Below are 23037 nucleotides of genomic sequence, written 5' to 3'. Positions count from 1 at the left end.
CATGTCTGATATGGGAAGTGAGAGAAAGAGAGAAGGGACAAGTGGAGAGAGAGGGAATAAGGGAAAAAAGAAGAGGGAGAGAGGGAGGGTATCTAAGAATATTGGTTAATACAGGATTATGGTAGAGTGTTCTTTCTACCCCACTTTCACCCGGTCCTAGCTGTTAGCCAAACCCTTATTTATCTTCCCCTTGGCTGCTCGCTGTGTTTACAAGTTATATAAGAAGTCATGTGCTCTCCACAACTTATTTTGGTTTGTGACCCTGTCTCTGGGATAATCTACTTGGTAATCTCTTGGAAGCTACGGCAACATCAAGGTAACTTTCTAAATGACACTTTGGTTGTCCACCAGACTAAAAGGAGCTCTCACAGGAATACCATTTTCATCTTCTAGACTTTTGAAACACCCTATTCCTTCAAATATTCAATATCTGTTTACCAAGGAAAATTGAAAATGAAATTGCCACTTAGGTGGTGAACATTTATAGGTAGACTAATGTATTTATGCCTGATTGGACAGCTTTTCTTAAAATGCCACAGGAAATAAGAATTGTCACATGTAGAAATATTTTGGAAGAGAAAACTATTATTAGTGTGTTCTGCAAGGTCATGGTGAGTAGCATTGAATAATTTGTTTTATTGGAATAACACTGTCTTTCTGAATAATGAACATAATGCATGTCAGTCATCATGACATAATGACAGATTTATTTTTAAAAAGGAATTGATATAGAGCATGTTTCTATTATGATAATATTTATAAAAACTGGACATTCAAGGAGAAAGATATATTTTAATACTTCCCATGAATCCAGATTTATATTTCCTCTTACTCAAGTTGTAAGAAAAAAAACAAACAACAACCTGGAATACTGCATACTATGTTTTGATAAGAATATAGGTTTATACAATTTAATTATGCTAACTTAAACACTAATGAAATTCATGATGACCTTTGAAACTAGATATAAACAGCTCCTGATTTTATTATGAACTTAAGATTATGTCATTGAGCTCATGAGCTGTATGAAAAAAATTATAATCTGTTACATAAAATCTGGGTAAATCTGGGTTGATTTTTAAATTGTGGTCAAAGAGTGGTGGTGCCAACTTACTTCAAAGTCAACCAAGAACTTCATAGTGACATGTGGGAAAATCTAAAGACTATTTATATATATTCATTAAAATAAAATGGAATAAACATGAATTACATCATATGTGTGTTTAATGATTTGCCATTGGTGAAAACCATGTGTTTCAAAATAGTGAAACTCAAAATAAATTTGCAGATGGATATGTGTGTGTGTATACGTATGTGGACATATGAGGTGTTCTACCCTGCATAATGTAGAGGGCAAATTACCCAAATGTCACCTATTATTCGGGTATTCCTCCAAATGTTTCCTACATAACCTCTGCTTAGTGTGCCAAAGAAATGCTTGATACTTTCCATACGGTGTCCGTGAAAATCATAAAATCCTGGGCAAAATTTCTATATGTATTAGGACCTGGTTTTGTGAGGATATGTAGAGCCCTCAGTCAGTGTACTTTCAGAATTGGACTGAGCTGCTTACTCCTGAAAGTTACACTCAAATGAAGGATTCTCAAAATATCTGGGTATGTTTGTGTTAAATCATAACTGTTTCACGAACCAAAACCAGTTATTTTACTTCATGAGACAGTTGTTTCTCAGGATACAAGTTCCTCCTGGAGGTGCTGGTCCATAGCAGTCCCAATATCTGCTACCCCAGAATTAACTCTCCTACTCTTTCTCCCAGATGATCAAATCACCTAAATGAAGGAATTAAACTCCTAAATATAAAAATAACAACAACCAGAAGGAAAAACAACAACAAAAAACAAAGCAAAAGTGTGGTTATACTCTTCATCAAGAATAATAAGTATGTTTAGTCTAATTGAATACTTACTTAATAAATGAGAGGAGATATTTGGAATGGTTCACATCAACTTCCTATTCCACACACCTGCCCCCACCCCATCGGAAAAAAAGTAGAAGCCAAAATGGAAGGACCTGATGAAAGTACTTTCATCATACTAAGGAAGAATATAATCAGAGAGTTATTCCCAAAGTAATTTGCCCTTCTTCTACAATACTTTGGATTATTTTACTTACATGTGTATTAAAAAGAAAAAAAAAAAGGTAATTCTACCTAGAAAAGGAAGATATGCTTCAGAAATATAAACTGTAAGTCATTGTTAATTTTTCTCACTAAACAGAAGAAAACACACACACACACACACACACACATACACATACACACACTGACACACACAAATGTATTTTTTTTCTTATAGTGGATTATTGTTATGATATTAAATTTATAAATAAATCAGTATTTTTAAGTTATTATGCATATCCATCTAGAGTTTATCAGGAGACATAATTTATAAGTTATCTCATATATAATATCATTTAAAAAATCAGTCATTGTTATCTATTATCTCATGTGGGTAGTCAATATACAATTGTTGATTAAAAATGGGACCTCAGAAATGCATTTCTATTTTACTCACAAGGAGAACAGTGGAATTCAAATGAATTATGGCCGGGGTGGCTCCTCATTTAATGAGGAAAACTTTGAGGTTATTTGCCTTATTTCCAAAGTTGTATAATTTTAACGGAATTTGTAGTTATTATTTAGTAAAAGTCTATAAAATTATGTATATAAATTCTATGTACACTGAACTGTTATTTAAAACTAGGAAAGAAGTAATGAACAGTCGTTTTTTTTTTGTTTGTTTTTGTTTTTTTAAAGAGATAGCCATAGGAACACACATGGGAAGGACTCATGTAAGAGTGTCACCCTAAAGTGAAAGCATTTTGGTAGTCAGTCACTAGCTGACAGCCAAGAAGGCTAATAGGAACCTCAGTTCTACAACCACAAGAAACTTCAGTCTGCCACTGCTGTGAATGACTGAGGAAACTCATTCTCCCCTAAAGTTTCCGGAAAGGAATACAGCCCTGATTAAACCATAATTTTAGCCCAGTGACACTGGTGTAGGACTTCTGATCTACAGAACTGTAAGATAATAATTGATGTTGTTTTAAGCTGTTCAATTTATGGTAATTTATTATGACAGCAAGAGAAAATACATTTAAATGCCTAGGAATTATATATGATACATTAAAATTTGAGTTGTGGTCAATATTTTTAATAATATTGTTAAATTAAAACACTAAACAATAAACCTACAGTTTAACAAAATTAAAAAATTGTAACACACCCATAAAAGTATGCATCAGAATGTGAACTTTTTAAAAAATAGAGTATTTGTATCATGCATTGTGTTTTTTCCAGGTACTCATAAATCGTTTTATTCTGTTTCACGGAAAATGCAGTTTTTTGTAATAGACTTTGAAAAGAAAGCCTCCTTTTATATTCCCTCTTATGTGAAACAGGCTTAACCCATGATACAGAACCTCAAAAAGTTGTTTTAAAAAAATATTTTGTGTGAATTATGCCACAGAGTCTCCCAAGTTACTAAACAAGTATAGAGTAGTAGGAGTCATAAAAAATACAATCTCATCCTTAAGAATTGTTTTGAAAAAGGTAATATTCTAAAGATGGTAAAATATTAAATTTCCTCTTTTTACTTATATAAAGAAGGAAAGTGAAGAAGGAATGTTTCTAACGTGTTAGGCCCTAATATGTTTCAACCCCTTTAGCAGAGCTGTATTTATCACAGTATGTTTAGAGAAAACTGAGAATTACAATGTTCACATAAATTTCCAAGGCCACATATTTCATAGCAGTGAAGCAGTAAATGCAATCCAGGTTGGTGGAATGGTTAATCCATTCTCAGTCTCTCTACTAAAACGATTGATTTTGGAGAAAATATGTAGAAAAGTGAATAAAATACCAATGCAATAATTTCTCAGTTTCTTATAGAAATAGAGAAAGAACAATTCAGGATAATTAAACTTCTTATTTATTAGTCAAACTTAATTTTCTACTAATAACTTTTATCCTGTTCTTCCTTTTATCCAAAGCACAGGATATTGGTTTAATTTCCCTCTCTAACACTTTACTCACAGAGGTGGAGGTGTTGAAGAGTAGTGAAATGTCCCAAAGGCATACATCAGGATGCAGGAGGGAATAAGCAGGAATCCTGGGTAATTTAACCAAAAAAAAAAAAATCAGTCCCTTAAACATTCAAAATACGGTAGTGTTTCACACTGTCTGTATCTTATCACCTGAGCAGAAAAAAAAAAAATCGAATTACAATTTATAGTTTTAAATGTAATCAAGTAGAGAGTCAAGTTAAACTTTCATTAGTCACTCAAGCAAGATTAAGGATGTATCCATAGATCTCTTCAGGCTTTTAGAGTCAAAAGCAGTCACACCAAGATACACATCTGCAGTCTTTATTTTTTTTTCCTCTCTCCACTCCCTTCTTCCTTTCCCTTCCTTTCCTTTTTCCCTCCTTCCCTTCCCTTCATTTCCCTTCCTTTCTCTTCCTTCCTTCCACCTTCTCTCCTGTCCTCCTTCCTTTCGTCACTCCCTCCCTCCCTGCTTCTCAGAATGCACGTCTTAGAAGTGCTTTGCTATTTGAATCTTCCCTTCTTCCCTCTATCTCTGCATCCCTCCCTCCATTCTATCTTTCTCTCCTTCTTTCTTGTTCTCTTTCTTTATTGTTTTTGTTATCTTTATTTATTATTATTATTATTATTATTATTATTATTATTTTGATTCTGGCCCTTGGTTGAGAAACATCTCCATCTGTTTTTAAATGTCTTAAATCATTTGCATATCACAATCTAAAGTGTGCTCCCTTCTTTCTTATCATGAAATTGGCATTTCTACCCTTTATAACTACCATTCATCTTCCCAATCTGCCCTCAACCTTGTTTAGCTAAATAGTAAGATGTAGTTTGGGGTAATATTAATCTAAATCTTGCTACAGTTTATAGATATGAGTGTAACACATATGCATGCTTATAATTTTTTGAACAAAACCTTTCTCATTCTATATTTTAAAATAATCTGTTCTTGGTTGCTAACTTCAGTTAATGTAGTCATACCTCGGGCCATTTGTGATTTCCTTTCTCTCACAGTATGTCCTGATCTATCCTTCTGTTAAATATATTAGTTTTCCTAGAACTGAGCCAGCCTATTAAATACCAGTATGCTATAATATGAATGTTATTTAATTGGAAAGAAAATATATACTTGTCAAAGCAAACATATTTCATTTTTGCATTGAAAAATACTTCCTTGGACTTACTAGATGATTTAAGTGATCGATTTCACTTTATTAAGATTAGTTTTCTTATATGCTTTTCCTGTGGAGGGCACCATCAAAGTTGCAGTAACAAATCTAAGATAATGACAAATGACAGGAGACATTGCAGTTGATTATCATTTGAGGGGGTCTTTCATTGCACAGTTTTGTGAATGAACTTAAAGGTATAGCAACAACAACAACAACAACAAAAACTCCAGGGGAAAGAGAAAGGATAAGGTAACATACTCAGAACAGTTTCCACATGTAGTAGAAGTGGCCTGCTACCTGGATCTTTGTGTTACCAGCCTTGTTCGTATGTCCTGTCTCTCCCGTCACACTTAAGCCATCTCCTCTGATGGTGAGGTTGAAAAGGGGGCTTAGCAGATAGACAGTGCCTGGAGCTAATGCACACTTTCTATGCGAGTGACACCCAGGGGTAAAAAAAATACCTGTTGATCAGCTACGAGTTTTTTAGGGTAAAGGGCACTTGGGAACAGAATCAACATGGCTAGAGTGGGAGTCACACATAAATATTGAGTGTCTATGTGACTCCCGTATTTTATTGTCATTATTATCCTGTGTCCCATATGTCCAATGTAAATGTGTCATGGATATTTGTTACTTCTTGGTCTTTTATCCTTTCTGCAAATATTCAATAGGTATATGGTCTACTCACATTATTTATGTCTAGCACATCTCAATCTTCTTCTATACTTAGTTTTATCTATCAACCTAGTATGTTTGCTTTTCTTATTTTTCAAAGCAGAATAGAATATTCTTAAATAATACTGTAAATGTATTTACAAAACATAAAATTTGAGGAATAGTATGAAGCCAGATGAAAATTCACACACACACACACACACACACACACACACACACACACACACACACTAGGGATATCAGATATTAGGGATATCAGGAATATCTGATGAATGAGAAAACCTTATCAAAATTATGTGAAAGGTTAAAGAAAAAATATAGAGAGAAGATAAAAAGTATGTCAATTTACTTAAGATCCAATGTTATGTAAGGCAAGTTTTCTCAAATAAACTACTAGTGGAATTCAATAGAGTTAACATATTAACAAATGTATGTTTTTAAGCTCATCTTCTACCTACATCATTCTAAAATACTTTAGATAACAAAGAGCCATGTGCATCCTCTCTGGCAATCAGGTGGGTTTGCCATGTAAAGTTTACCACTGGTCAATCCGCCATGTTGCTAAAACTCCCTCACCACCTTTATTTCCAGGTATTTCTCTGCTTTATTCCATACTCAGGCAAGCCATTGTGCACTCAACTCCTGACAGCAATTTTGCCATACTTTTGAAGAGGAGAAAGAAACCTCGCTATCTTATTTGTCAGCCATATGACAATGGTCACAAAGCAGAACATGTTCTCAGTATCGTTCCTTCATTTTCTTACTGTTGTTTTTATTCTGTTGTTTCACCATTCTATCATTATGTCATAACAGTATTATCAACCCAATTCTACTCTGATGCTTATACTTATCTGAATAGTTCATAGGTAAAATTTTCTCAAGTGGATTATCTGATATTAAAGGAAATTACATTATTGTGAAATGCAAAGAACTTTTGGTCAGACATTGAAGGGAGCGTAGGTTTGGAATAAATGTATCCAGGCTCTGTCTTCAATTGTTTATAAACTATATAAATGCAGATAGTTGTAACAACTTTGTGGGACTGAGCTTAGAATGTGGTGTTTCCTTTAATAACAAGAAGCAAAAGACTAGAAATATTATGGATTTGAAACTACATTGGATAAACCAAAAAAAGAAAAAAAAATCCTAGTACTGTGTGTGTGTGTGTGTGTGTGTGTGTGTGTGTGTGATAATGCACCTGATATTTCAAGGCTAGTTCTGTAACCTATTCTTTGTCATTGACCTTTTTTCACTTTTTTTTCTGTATTTTTATCCTTTTTCATGTTATTTACAGTTTACAGGATTGGAAGATCCCCTTATGTATTTATTCAAGAAGTAGTTATTGTGCACCTACTATGTGCCAGCCACTATTTTAGACCCTGGATATACAGAAAGAAATAAACACAAATCACTTGCCTGCACAGATCTTATATTCTAGAGGTAGATACTTTAGCTAGCTGGATAGATAGATGTCTCTTTGGAGGTCACATTTGTTCAGACCTTGAGTAAAGTGAAAGAATAAGCATTGGGGTGAAGGAGCATTCTTGTTTGCAGAGGCCCTGAGATGGAGGCATGCTTGGCCTATTCAGGAAACAGAAAGGAGGTCAGTATGGCTCGAAAGCAGTGAACATTTTCAATAACATAATAGAGTAGTCAGAGAGTAATCCTGGGGCAAGATCACAAAGTTTGACATGGCAGGAGGCCATGGGTAGGTCTTCGGTGACACTCTGAGTATAAAGGGAAGTCAGTGAAAGCTTGAGTAGTGGAATAATTTGAATTATAATCTGAAGGCTCGGTTCAGCTTCTCTGTGGAGAATAGCCTCTGATGGAGCCAGAAAGGGAGTTCAGTTATTAAAGGATAACTGTTCCTTGGAAGTAGGATATAGGCTTAGAGGTGATGAGAAGTGTTCAAAGCTGGATGCATTTTAAAAGTGGAGTCAGCAGACTTTCTGATTGTTGGATGAGGCTTAATGCAAAGAGAGAGACCCATGGTTTTTATTCTAAACACCTGGGTAGATGGTCTTGTAATTTACTGAAATAGAATCATTAAAGGATAGTCAGGTTAGAGTTGTAGGGGTGGAAATAAGTAAGGTTTCAAGATACTTTTGAGATGCCTAGTAAAGATGACAAGTGACATTTCGGTTCAAGCACAAAATTCAGGGGAGAGTCAGTGTCAAAGATAGTAATTTGGAATAATCACTGTATAAAGTTAGGATTTAAAGCCTTGTGACTGATGTCACAGTTGCAGAGTACATCTAAATAGAGGAGAAAAGAGAATCAAAGACTGAGTCCTAAGAAACGTCATACTCAAAGTAGAGACTAAGAAGGATCAGCACAGGAAATTGAGAAATGCTGTCCAGTGAGGTAGAAGAAAACCAGGTAAGTATGGCAGCTGTCTAAGAAAGTAAATAGATAGATAGTGTTTTAAGAAGTAGGAAGTAAGCAACTATGTTCAGTGCAACACGGATTTTGTATTGCGGAATTCATTGATGACTTTAACAAGAGCCATGTTACTAATGGATGCTGATGATAATCCTAGTAGAACAGGAGCAAGAGTCAAAGGGATGAAAGAAACCAAGACAACTAAACAGACGCGGATGTACCTTAGTCCCCCACCCCCATGGCATTTTCTTTCCCACTTGGCTTCTGAAGACGTTGAGAAATAAAACAAAGGAGACAGTGGATACAAAACCAAAATTGCATGTTTACTAATTCTGAAAGCTAAAGTAGATAATGTGGCTTTGTATCTATTGGCCAGATGAGTCTCCTAACCGAATCTCAGACTCATACGCAGGCTCAGTCCTAGGTTGTTCTAGAAGGCCTTCCCCTGAAGGACCACGGGAATGCTAGCTAGCACCTTGCAGACCATTCATCTGCAAGAAGAAAAAGGTAGTTATACCGAATGTACTTTCCAAATATGATCCATCAGAACACCTTTTCTGAACTGAAGTAAAAAAGGCAGAGAGACACTATCAATTATACTAGCAAAACTCCTTTCAGAGGAAGAAACATCAGGTATGAAAAATAATCATTTCCCAGTAACTGTATTTAACACTTTGGGGAGATTTTTCTATAAAAATCAGCAAAAGTAAAATCTAGAAGGGGAGGTGAGCTGAAGTAGTTTTTTTAAAGCATGAAATATAACAATCAGTTTGTGTTATGTTGTTTTTTTCTTTTTAATGTACATATTCATGCTGTTTTGTGTTCATTACCTGTTTTCCCCTCAAGCATATTATTATAGTTCTGTGAGGGTAAGGATTTTGTTGTATCATTTATGTAAACACAAACCCTGTAAGTGTGTCTGGCAATATTATTTAAATATTTACTGAATGTCTTGATTTATTGAGTACACTATTGTATCAATAATTGAATCTGTTTTTGAAAGCACAATATAGTATAATCAACGCTTGATATGGAATCAGAATATATGGATTCTAGTGACAGTTCTAAAATTTATGTCATTTTGGATAAACATTCTAACCTGACTGAATTCCAGTCTTTTATTTTTCTTCTGAAAAGTGAGGACAAACATTATTATTATTATTATTTCTTTTTTACTTCAGAAGTGTACTTTAAAAAGCAATTTATATAATAGATGTGAGAACCCTTTGAAGAGATAGCTGTGAAATAGTGTTCTTCTCCTCTGTCTGTATGCCTACAACTTTTAATTTACCTTAAATCAGAAGGTGTCGTATTGATGTTACTCATCTTTAATCAATCAGGCTGGCACTACAGTTCAACTATTATTTGCAAATAACTGTTTGGGATGTGGTGGGATTACATTACACAACATATTTCTCAACAAGAGGACATACTCAGTCATGCCATGCTCTACATGTTTTTCAAATTACCTCAGCTTTAAGAATTGATCTTTTATTTAATAATGCTTTTGAAATTTCAAGATGACACAAAGTAGAATTCTTACTTTCCCACCTTAAAATTTGAATAAGAACTGATAAACAAAGAAATTTCTGATGATGATATATATGCTGGGAAGACAACTGGCAGCCTTCATCATGGAACTGTGTGGTGTGTTGATGAAAAGCAAAGTAAGTCAATGGTAACTGGAGTTTCTGTGTTCTCAGGTCTTTGTCACTGGATTATTTTTATTATTATTACTCTCATCAGTAAACGACACTGAGTACAAATGTAATTCTAACTGTATTACTTTATAATATAATAGTTAAGCAGTCTAGACATATTCCTTTGTGTCCTAGTATCCTTGTGTCCTTTGCATTTGAATCCTGCAAAAGACACCAGGAAGCAAATTTCTCAAGCATTCTGCAACTTCCTATTGATTCTCTCAATATCACTGTACCATCACTTGAAACTATAAATTGGTTTGTATCACAGGGGGTTAAGATAATGAGTCTAGATTAGAATAAAATTCCTGTGGACAATAGTCTGTTTCTTTGAATTGTAATTGTTGATAAGGCAGTCACAATCACCATTGCCCTACAAAAAGAAAGTCATAACATATATATTTGGGGGACAAAGCAGATATAATATATATGTATTTGTGTGCATATATATGGATTTGTGTGTGTGTGTATATATGTGTATATATATATATATATATATATATATATATATATATATATATATATATAATACATGCTTATGGTAAATACATTCATACATATATAAATAAAACAATAACAAAAAATTCTGAGTGGAAGAATAACAAACTTATAAAATATGAGATATTAACATATGTGCTTGCTGAAATGTGTCAACTTATCTTTTGGAAGGAAATATGTAATGTCACAGCAAGCGACTTTCTGTTCAAAGTAGCTAATGAATCATGAATACATAACAAATAAATAAATAAATAAATACACCATGAGCTGATCTCTATCACTGAATTTTCACAGAGGTTGTCAAAAAAATATCTTTCTAGCATAAAGTGAAACTGCTCTAGAAGCATTAGAGTTTCTGGAATGTAGAAAGATCCCCTACAAAAAGTGATTATGTAAGGGGATTTTGTTTTCCCCTTGTTTTTCTCCTTTTCCTGCAGGATTTCCATGTTCTACTTTCTTTTTTTTTTTTTTTTTTTTTTTTTCATATTAATCTTAAGGAATCTTGAATCCAGGAGTTACTGATGACAGGACTGCTGGTTTGTCATTAATTCTCTCAGTGACCAGAGAAGCACCAGAGTGCAGTGACCAGGATCATACATTCTAGCTCTATAAAAAGCTAACTGGATGGCTTACTAGGTAACTTTAATTTCATGTGCTTTCTTTCTGCATCTGTAAGAGCAAGTTCATAAGCGTATCTTCCTCTAAAAAATTTTGATTACTAAATAGCATTAAATTACATCATACTTATTAAGTATTTAGTACAATGCCCAGAAAAGTGTGCTTCCTATAAGTATATATGAAAATACAGTATTATGTATATTGTGAGTCTGAAAGCTTATGAGGTCCTTTTAAAATCCATATCTTACCCCTTAGACAATCAGCTTGGAATTATACTTGTATCACATCTGATACTTTAGACAGTGTAATAAAAGGGAGCATGTATAGATAACAAGAAGAAAAGCTTCTAAAATTTGGAAAATATGTAAAATAATAAAAATGTTGACTGATATAATCTTTCATAAAAATCAAAGCTATTTAGCATTATCATCCAAAAAACATTGACTGTATTGATTTTGATTGCAGGGTTATGATGGTAAAGATTGTCTTTGAGATAAATTGCTTTTTGTTTTTCTTTCAGGAAAAGGAAATAGCTTAATTTTAGTTTTATAAATCCGTGTCCTGTAGTCAGGGAATAAATTCACTTTGTGAAAGAGCTGAAAAGTCAAAGAGTCAGAGATACTGAGAACCATGAATGCCTTCTGGTTTGCAAGGGGCCCAGTCCTCTGTGGGAGAGAACTGACACCGTGTACATAATGTAGGCTCAGGCTTTTCTGTTGGACTTTGCCAAGTGCCCGCTGAGGTCCACGAGGCATACCGTGTGGGCATAGCTTATCCAGAGATCACTGTATTAGTGAGTAGTAGTTGTGGCTCTGATTACAGGAGCACAGCATCGCTACTTGAGTGCTCAAGGCCAGTAATACTAGGAGGCATCTGTTCCATAACTTCGCTGATGTATCACATCCTTGGGAATATTGGGCAGCAGTGTACACAGACTTGGAACATTTATAGGCCTTCTAAATCTCTATTCTCCTAAGCATTGGAGGCTATGAGCAATAACCCATGTCAACCTAAATAAAGAGGTAAACTGAGGCAAGCTCAAAATTATAAAAATAAGAGTTTATTCAGGAATAGCAGAGGAATTGCAATTCAGGACAGGTAAACTTTAGCAAGCTACAGGTAAATCTGTTGATAATTTTGGTTATGCTCTATTTATGGGCAAGGAATGTAAAGAGGGAGTGGGGATTCAGTTAGAATCTGTTAAAATAAAAAACAAATGGAGACCAGTGTTGAAAATTCCTCAAGCAGACAAAATGGGTCCAGTCATACAATCAAAGCTGGATTCAGCCTATTCTGTGAGACCAGCATGATCTGGGCCATTTCTTGTCCATGCCTCTGGAAACCATAAGCAAAACTTACAAACGCTGATATGAGGCAACCCCTGACCAATTCAGTATTGTTCAAGAAATTCCAAGATTATCAGTTGACTATAAATCAGGCATTTATGGGAAATCAGTTTCTTAGTCCTTTAGTTTTGTTTTTCTGAGGGCACATGCATGAGATTTTCCATTTGATATGCTCTGGTTATAAAATGATTGAAATTATTTCATGCTAACAATAATTAATAGGTTTTATATACTTGTATGTAATAGGGAGTATTAGAAATAAGTTTAAGGGACACGATCTCTGATGAAACTGAATGTCCTAAGCCAAGTAGGTAAAAATCATGTAATATGGCATCATTTATACTCAGAGGCTGTTTACATTTTCTTTTGGAGAGAGTGGTAGGCATAATTCTAAGATGGCCCCAGGATCAGCACCGAATGGTTTACAAGTTCCCTTGAATATGGGTAAAACTGCGTATAACGATTCACTCCCATGATTAGGTTATATTTTATCATTAAAATTAAGAGGTTTGCAGATGCAGCTAATACCCCAAATCAGTTAACTTCAAGTTAAATCAAAAGGAAGATTATCCTGGGTAGGCTTGACATAATCAAAAAATGATTAAAGTGGGCTTGTCCCTTCCTTAAGGAAGATATTTGAAGAAAGGAAAATTTTTCTCTTTGGCCTTGAACAGCAAATATCCATGTCCTGAACTGCCTGGGGGGGGGGGGGGCGGCACATGCCCAGGACCCAAGGAGCCAAGAGTGGTCTTTAGCTATCAGGCAGCAAGAAAACAGGTACTTCATTTTTACAATGGAATGAAACTGAATTTATCCATCAACTTGAGGGAGCTAAGAAGTCAATAGTTCAATAGTTCCCTCATGAAGCCTCAAGATGAATCCTCACTGGCCAGTAGTGTGATTTCCTGCTGTTAAGACCTTGAACAGAAGACCTCGCTAGCCAGCTTTGGGTCCTCCTGACCCACAGAAATAATAAGATAGTAAATTTATTTTGTTTTAAGTTGCGAACTTTGTGGCAATGTATTATGCAGCAATAGGAAATTACTATAGGGAGTAGGGGAGGCAATCATAAATCCCCACTAAAAAAATAAATGCACTAATCTCTAGAGACCAGAGAAATTCAAACAAAGGCAAAGAAATACTGTTATCATGCCTCAAAACATACTCAGGATAAAACCGATTCTCAACACCTACATTGCCACCACCTAGCCTAAACTACCATCATCTCTGGCCTAAATTACCATAATAATTACTCCAACTGGATGCCTAAATTTACCCTTTCCCTTTTTGTAGTGTATTTTAACAAACTAGTTAAATTGATACCATTAAAATAGAAAAATATTCCTGTGCTCAAAATCCTCCAATGATCTCTCATCTCTCCCAAGTAAAAACTAAAGTTTGTCACACCCTAAATATCATCTAACTTCACCTCCTAGTTAACAGTCTCCCATTTGCTTACTCTCATTCTGCCTGTGCACAACTCCATTCCACCTTTCTATTGTATTTTCCTCCAGAGAATTTTTCAACATGTGAAATACCAGGCACATGTATTCATTTATTTGAGTTATTCTCTGTATCCTCATCACACCCCACACCAACCCACTAGAATGTAGGAATTATGGGAACAAATAAGTTAGTCTGTTTTGTTCTCTGATCTATCCTTAAATGCCTAGAACAGTGCAGATGACAGAGTTGGCAGTCAATCAATGTTTGCTGAATGAATGAATGAATGAATGAATGAATAGGATGCAGTAGTTACTCTTGCCTAGAAATGAGTCCCAGATGCAATTACAATGAAAATAAGTATCATACATATTTTGGTAGTGTTCTTAGAGCTTCTGACATTATTTGCATTTGTTTCATATCTATATGATCATCAGTGTTCATTTATTATCATTTATCTGGCTGTTCATTTAAGTCAGCATGATTCTAAGTTCATACATCTGCAGAGGGAAAGTCTGACTTTACCTAATGGGGAGGTTTCTCCAAGATGCACTTCAGTGGGACATCTGGGTCTCTTCTCAGTAGGGCTATGTTAGTCAGAGGTGCAATCCAAAATGGACTTTACAGTTCAAATCAGGGTTTCATTGAATAAAGTCTTTTAATACCTATTCAGTGAAAGCAATTCAGTTGTTCACGGGTGATTATAATACAGAAGTCTTGTATTTCGAACACATTTGGTGTTTATTTCATTTTCTTTCACGCGTGCACACATACACACACACACACACACACACACACACACACTCTCTCTACATGTATCCCAGAAAAAAATGAAAACTTTGTACAAATTAAGTCCAAGGAAATGTAGCAAATTAAAAATCAATAAATAAATAATGTAATTTATTATTCTAAAAATAGTTTCTAATACCTAGAGAAGATTCCATACAAGTTGAAGACTAGTTTGCATGGCTTTGTTTAAAGAACACCATAAGGAAATGGAAAATAGACTAATTACAAAATTTTCTGTCTTTTTGCTATCACTCTGTCATTTTAAGGAATACCACTTATAAACTTCTAATATCTGAGTTATCAGAAAGTACAAAAATGGGTTTTAAAATGTATGGCGACTTCTTTTCATACTCTGAAATTTATGTGAATAACAGCTTCATAGAAACTGCCTCACAAACTTCAAAGCCTTAACCTTTCCTTTTTGAGGATTTAGTAGTAGTCGTATTCCAATGACAGAAAGGAGACTACATTGGAATGTAGCAATTCTGATTTTAATTCTCTTATGGAACTTAAAAGCTTATTTTATAGCTGTAGTTTTTGTCTTTATCAGTAAAATTAACATTAATGAAATGAGAACTTTAGCATTTTAGAATACCTTTTTTTGTTAATTGAGTAAACTTAAATGTAATCACACCCATTAATCTGAGTTGTAGACAGCTGGAATTTAAAAAACTACGTTTTTTACACTTCTGATTGAGTAATCTGAGTGCTTATGGAGTACTTTAGAAGAGATTAATGAAAAGCCAGCAGGCGAAAAAAATGAACTAACCTTTCACTAATTAGTTTTCCTGACCTCTATGATTTCCACAAAGAAAATAAAGGCAAAGCATATAATGACAAATACCTATTTTTCACTGGCTAAAGCTTGATTTATATGTTTGCTTTAAACGTTTTTGGATTTTCATAAAACCTTTCACAGTAAAGAATAATTTGCAAATATACAAATTAGTCATAAATAGTTCTCACCAGGCCAAAAATAGACAAAGTCCTATGTTTTTATTTCAAAAACTAGACTGAAATTTCTAAATTTATTGTGACTGTCAAGGGCAGTGTAAACTAAAGTATCTCCCAAGACTTTTATCAGACAGGAAAAGTTTGAGAATGATTTGTAGAATTGTAATACATTTTACACAGAGATATGGCTTTTATTTAATCAACATTGTGGATAAATCTGAAAATACTGTTTTTCAAAAGTTATATTTTAAAAACACTAATAATTCTTTGTGCTTTTCCTCTACAGTTGATTCAAGTTTTCATACCATTCTCTAGTGTGTGTGTACACAAAACACACACACACACACACACACACACACACATACACACACTTGTATAAAATTCTATCCAATGGCATAAAACTCCAGTGAAATTAAATGAGGGAACTGGCAGCCTTCTGAACTTCACAGAGGGATTTGAGGATCACTTGGCTTGCTTTATTTTCTAAATTTCCGGTAGCTCTTTCTTGTGAACTCAAAATTATACTCAAATGTAACCAATCCTAAAAGAAATAGCTAAGCTAGGTCTTATTTTTCCTACAAGGTACTATTATTTCTGGATTATTTCAACAGCATTTTTTTTCATCTTTTAAAAATTTTATGTACCCGCTACCTTCATATCTTCACACATTATCAATCTTAGGTATCTTTCAGTTCCTTCCAGAACGTTATCGTGATTAATTACTCGCACCATCTTCAAACTTAATCCTCTTTGGCTTTATAGCAACATCATGTGGATTCTCTAAGCTTAAGGGTTAAGATTTCACTTGTTTTGGTGGCCTTACTTATCCTGCCAATGGTTGATATAGGAGATGATTTGTTATCAAACCATATCTCCTTTCTCTTTCTCTTAGAAATTTAATTAATATCTATTCTTCCAACAGTAATCTTCACATGATTAGAGAAATATTCTTCTTTAACCCCAGTTTTCATTTTGATATCTGTTCCATAATAAACCTGCCTTCCAGTAATCAGTAATTGGAATTTACCCAAGCTTGTCCAATACAACAGATTTTTTACTGCACATCCATCCTGAGTCACACAGAGATATCCAGAATTAAATGTATTATCATTCTAAATATATTTTTATATTTTATATTGAACTGTTGTAAATTTTGTACTTAGCAGTTTCTTATATTAGACTAACATTTCTAATAGTTATGTACCAATACCTATTCCGTTTCTGAAAAATACAAAAAGCTATTAAATGCCTCCTAAATTCTCGACAATTGTTATGTAAAAAGTAGTTACTCAGGTTTACCTCAAATCCTTCGGCATTCTCTAAGCATCCTTTATTTTAATACCCAAATAAAACTAGTGCTTACATTCCCAAATCCTCCTACCTTAATGTGTCTGAGAAAATGTACTATGACATTATTAGTGGGATGATGAGGGTTTAAAAGAGTTGTCCCTGTCACCAACACTCCAAATTTCTGAAATATCCTTAATTATTGTTCTCCTCTTACTATCTCACCTCCTAACGTCTGCTAAAAGCAGTGTTTACCTTTCTTCCTTTATTCACCAAATTATCAATAATACTGTTTTGAAGGACAACATAATTTCACTGAAGTTTTATGAATAATGGAGGGTAAGTAAAGCACAGAATAGTACCCAAATTAAAAATCCAATATTAGACATCAGGGAATGCATATTCTTGAAATTATTCCTCCATAGACAAGTTCTCATTGGTGGCCTCCAAATTACTAGATTTTCTTAAAACTTCCAATATACCTGTTAATTTAATTGACAGACTATGTTTGCTTTTCTTTTCTATGTTTCCTCACCTTAATTGCAAATTTACAATTAAGGAGTTTTCTGAAGTAGAAGAATAGTTCTTTCCTCATGTATAATCCAGCTATCCTGTAGCAGAAAATATAGCCAACCTTAAAACTAAACTAAGAAATGAAGTGTTATTGTCTGTTTGTTTGTTTGTTTCTAATTTGACCCTTCTTGCTAATCTAGATCCAGGCTATTAAAACTGCAAGTCTTCATAACCCTAGCATCAAACACTTTGACTAGGAGCCTTTCCTTGTCATGGAGAGTCATGGGAGTTGTTTTGTGTATCTGTTTGTTCTTTAAAGAGCTGGAAAAAGATATAGGTCAGAAACTCAGATCTATACAAATAAAGGAAGAACACAGAAGGAATACGTTAAGGTAAAATAAAAACTTTCATATTTCTTAATTGATCCAGTAGATACCAGTACAAAATACTGTATTTGAATATGTGTGTGTGTGTATATGTAAGTGCACATATATATATATATATATATATATATATATATATATATATGTATATATGTATATATATGTATATATGTATATATATGTAAATGCACACTTATGTGTAACAAATGAATGACAGGATTGATACAATGATACAAAGGATGGAAGAGAGAAATTAGGACTATTTTCTAATTTGTTATTATAAGGAACTCACACTGCCTTTGAAGTAATATGATATGGTTTGAAGGTGGCCTCAAATTATTTGTAAATGTATATTGCAATATTTAGATGAAACATTAACAAGGTAATAAAAGATATATAGCTGATATGCTAAGAAAGGAGGGGAAAATGGAATCACATAAAATTTTCAAATAAAACCACAAAAGCTGTAAAAATGTGTGGAAGACAAAAATCAAAACAAAGAACAAGGGGAACAAGTAGAAAACAGTAACACGTATGATATATATTAATCCAACATAGCAGTAACTTCTTTAAATATCAATGGTAAATACCCCAGGTATAAACCAGAGATTGTTAGACTGGATTGGAAAACAAGGCAAAACTATATGTTATCTACAAGAAACTGATGTTAAATATAAAGACATATATTATAAATTAAAAGTAAATGAATGGAGAAGAATATACTGCACTAACACTAATCAAAAGAAGATATGAGTAGCTATATTAATTTCAGACAGAGCAGACTTCAGAGTAAGAAAAGTTATCAGGAATAAATAGCTTTATTACTTAATGACATACGGTCAATTCTGCAAGAAGACATAATGATTCTTAACATGTATGTGACTGAAAAAGAGATCAAGATATAAAAGTAAAAAAATGTTGGAAATGCAAGGATAAATAGATAAATTCACTACTATAGTTAGAGATTTCAACAATTCTCTATCAGAAATGGACAGATCAGCAGGCAGAAAATCACTAAGGACCTAATTGAGATCAATAAAACCATCAATCAACAGGAAATAGTTTATATCAGTAGACTATCTAACAGCTTCAGAATACACTTTATTCTTAAGCTCTCATGAAACATTCACCAAGATAGACCGCATTTACAGCCACCCCCCCCAAATTATCAAATTTTAGAATGGAAATTATACAAATTATACTCTCATATTACAATGAAATTAAATCATAATGGAATTCTGTCAATAATAGAAAGATAGCTGGAAAGTCCTTAAATATATGAAGATTAAACAAGGCACTTTGAAATAACACATGGGTGAAAGAAGTGTCAAAACAAAATTTTAAGATATATTTTGAATTAAATAAAAATGTAAATACAAATAATCACAAATTGTGGGATACAGTGAAAGCAATATGGAAATTTATGACATTGGATTTATATTTAGAAAAGAAAGTTCTACAATTAATAATTTAACTTTTATCTTAGGAAACTAGAAAAAGGAGAAAAATTTAATCCAAAGTAACTGGAAAATAAAATAAGAATTAGATCAGAAATTATTGAAGTTGAAAATACAAAATTGATAGAAAAGTGAAAACAAAAAGTTGATTATTGAAATGATAATAAAATTGATAAATCTCTAGATGTAATAACTAAAGAAAACAAATTATTACTATCAGAAATGAAAGGTTGGTTGTAATCACTACTGATCCCATGCACATTAAAAGGATATCAAAGACTAAAGGAATATTATAGACAATGTTATAATCACAACTTTGATAAGATAAAATGGACCAATTTGTTGAAAGACACTATCTACCAAAACTCATACAAAGAGAAATAGATAATCTGAATAGGTCTATATCTATTAAAGGAATTTAATCAACAACTATTAATCTTCCCAGACAGAAAGAAGAAGGCCCAGATAGTTTCATCATAAATAAATGCTGTCAAACATTTAAGGAAAAAGTTAAATCTGTTCTCTATCTTGTCCTCCAGAAAATAGAAGCAGAGGCAACACTTCCTAACTCTTTCTATGAGCCTGACATCAATTCAAAATGTAAACTAGAGAGAGACATTACTTAAAAGGAACCTACAGACTAAAATCTTTCATAAACATAGATATAAAAATCATCACCAAAATACAGAAGGTGCCAAAAAAATGTATACACATTTTAAGAAAGGAAAAAACTGTATTAAAATTGTAATGCTCAATATATACTGATAACAAAAGATGAATATAAGTCATGTGTATACATTTTTTTGGCATCCCAGTATTAGCAAATAGGTTGGTGAGGCGGTGGTGGCAGCTGTTTGCCAGGCAGGTTCAGACTCCTGAGGCCAGCTGCCAACAGGATTCTGCTGGAGGGGACAACCGCATCATGGAAGAGATACTCAGGCTCAAGTTCAAGAACGTGGCTGCCGGAAACAAACCAGAAGCAGTAGAAGTATTATAACATCTGCAGATTTTGATGAAGTCCTCTATCATATTTCAGTTACTACTGAGGACAAAATAAAAGCAATGGTCAGTATTTCTTTGGAATTCTGTGGTGACCTTCAGGCACATGGTGCTGATTAATTAATAGAGAGTGTACAGGAGTTTCTTGGAAAATCCAGAATCAGGATATAATGTCTGTTTGCTATAGGACCTTGAAAATATGCCTGCATCCAAGAATTCCATTGTACATCAGGCTGGCATGTTGAAGGAAATTGTTTTTTCTCTGTCTTTGAGAAATACTTTCAGTTCCAGGAAGAGGGCAAGGAAGAAAAGAACAGGGCAGTTATCCATTATAGGGATGATGAGACCATATATGTTGAGTCTAAAAAGTTCAGAGTCACTAGTCTTCAGCACGGTGTTTAAGGAAGACCATGACATGGTCATTGGAAAGGTGTTCATGCAGGAGGTCAAAGAAGGATGCAGAGCCAGCCACACAGCCCCACAGGTCCTCTTTAGCCCTAGGGAACCTCCTATGGGGCTGAAAGACATCGGTGCTGCTATGAGTGACAACACTGGTTATATTACTTTCTTGCTGTTCCCTGCCCACATCACCGCCAGTGCTCCACAACACCATCTTCCTGACCCACACGTTCTGGGACTACCTGCACTGCCACATCAAGTGCTCTAAGGCCTATATTCACACAGGTAGGCAGGCAAAAACATCCGACTTGCTGAATGTATTGAACCGTGCAGGCCCTAATGCAGAGAAGAAGGAAATGAAAACAGCAATCACTGGAAAGACATTTTCCAGTGTCCAATTAAAAAAAGAAATTCCATTTGATCAACTTAATTCCTTTTCTTTATTGTCCCTCCCTCACTCCTCTTCCCTTCCACCCTCTTTCCAAACTGTTGTGCTTTGCAATATGTTACTGGTAATGGTAATGAGTTGCAGCTTAAAATAATGTAGCTTAACTTGTTTTCTCCTAAGATTTGAGTTCAAAACTTCTGCATCTAAAGAAATATGGTTGAGGTCATTAATAAAGAAAAAATTTTCCTTCTCTCTCTCTCTCTCTCTCTCTCTCCATATATATATATATATATATATATATATATATATATATATATATATATACACATATATACACACACACACATATATATGCAAATAGAATCCAATAATGTATTATATATATATATATATATATATATATATATATATATATATGCAAATAGAATCCAATAATGTATAAAATAATTATACATAATAATTATTGGGGTTTATTTCAGGTATGCAAGGCAATTTCAATGTTAGAAAATCAATTTATCTTATCAACAAACTAAAGAAAAACAAATCACATGATAAAAATCAATAAATACCAAAAGAAGCCATTTGGCAAATTCAGCACTCATTCATGATAAAAATTTTCATCATACTAGGAACACAGGGGAATTTCCTCAACTTGATAAAGACACCCTACAAGATAACCTACAGCTAACATCATACTTAATGGTAAGAAATTAGATGCTTTCTCCCTAAAATTGAAAAAAAGGCAAGGATGTCCCCTCTTATGAATCTTATTCAACATTGTACTAGAAGCCATACTTAATATAATAAGAAAAATAAAGGAAACAAAGGATATACAGTTTGAAAGAGAAGAAATAGAACTCTTTGTTTAAAAAAAAAAAAATTGTCTACATAGAAAAATCCAAAGGATTAACCGAAAACACTCCTTGAATCAATAAGCAACTATATAGCAAGGTGGCGGATGCAGGATTAATATACAAAAATGAATCACTTGACGATATGCCAGTAATGAACATTTGGAATTTGAATTTAAGAACACAGTTATTTGCATTAGCATCAAAAACATGAAATATTTAGGTGTAAATATAACAAATGTAGTATATGTACAAGACCTATATGGGAGAACTATAAAATTCTGGTAAAAAGAACTGAAGATCAAAATAAATGGATAGATCTTCCATGCTCACGCAGAGAATTCCATGTTCATATTGAGAAGAACTCAATTTTTCCAAGATGTAAATTCTTCCCAATTTGATCTATAGATTCAACATAATCCCAATCAGAAATTCCAGCCAATTATTTTATGGATATCACCAAACTGATTCCAAAGTTTATAGGGAAAAGCAAAAAACCCACAACAGCAGACACAATACTGAATAACAACAAAGTCAGAATACTGACACAACCTGACTTGAAGACTTAATATAAAGCTACTTTCGTAAAGACTGTGGTATCGGCAGAAGAATAAAATAATGAAACAGATTAGAAAGCCCAGACATAAACCCCTGCAAATATAGTCAACTGATATTTGACAACAAGCAAAAACAATTAAATGAAAAAAGGATATTCATTTCAACTATGCAAATGACCAACTGAATATGCGTGTGCAAAAAAGTGATTCTAGAGACAAGGGGAAATCAAAATCTATAAAATATTTTTGGAAACTTTGGGCCCATGAAATTTACTAATTGCCTTTCCACTATGTTGAAGTCACTGAACTATAAAGTGTGCTATCATTTGAACAGTTTTGTGTAAGTGTTTTTAATTTTTTAAAAAATCAGAAGATGAGAAACACTTGGACCTACAAAACACACATACAGTAAAAAGTTTTCAGGCTTATCAAAGTTTTTCATAGTAAAAAATGAGTTTTTCATAGTAAGTTTTTCATAGTAAAAATAAGTCATTTCTTTTCTAGCTTTTTTTTTTTTTTGTAAAAATAGATTCACATAAGAATATAGAATGTTGTTTGAGGTCA

At 33.6% G+C, this 23037-nt stretch overlaps 1 pseudogene; it reads left to right on the top strand.

Annotated features, from left to right (window-relative positions):
* The first annotated feature begins 17258 nt into the window (after positions 1-17258).
* On the top strand, positions 17259-21219 carry LOC109433758 (actin-related protein 2/3 complex subunit 2 pseudogene; annotated as a pseudogene).
* Positions 21220-23037: the final 1818 nt, after the last annotated feature.

This window comes from Rhinolophus sinicus, chromosome 2 (genome assembly GCF_057876585.1).
Source record: "Rhinolophus sinicus isolate RSI-liver-muscle chromosome 2, RSI-T2T, whole genome shotgun sequence".
Taxonomy (NCBI): Eukaryota; Metazoa; Chordata; class Mammalia; order Chiroptera; family Rhinolophidae; genus Rhinolophus; species Rhinolophus sinicus.
This window is presented reverse-complemented; position numbering and strand designations above follow the sequence as displayed.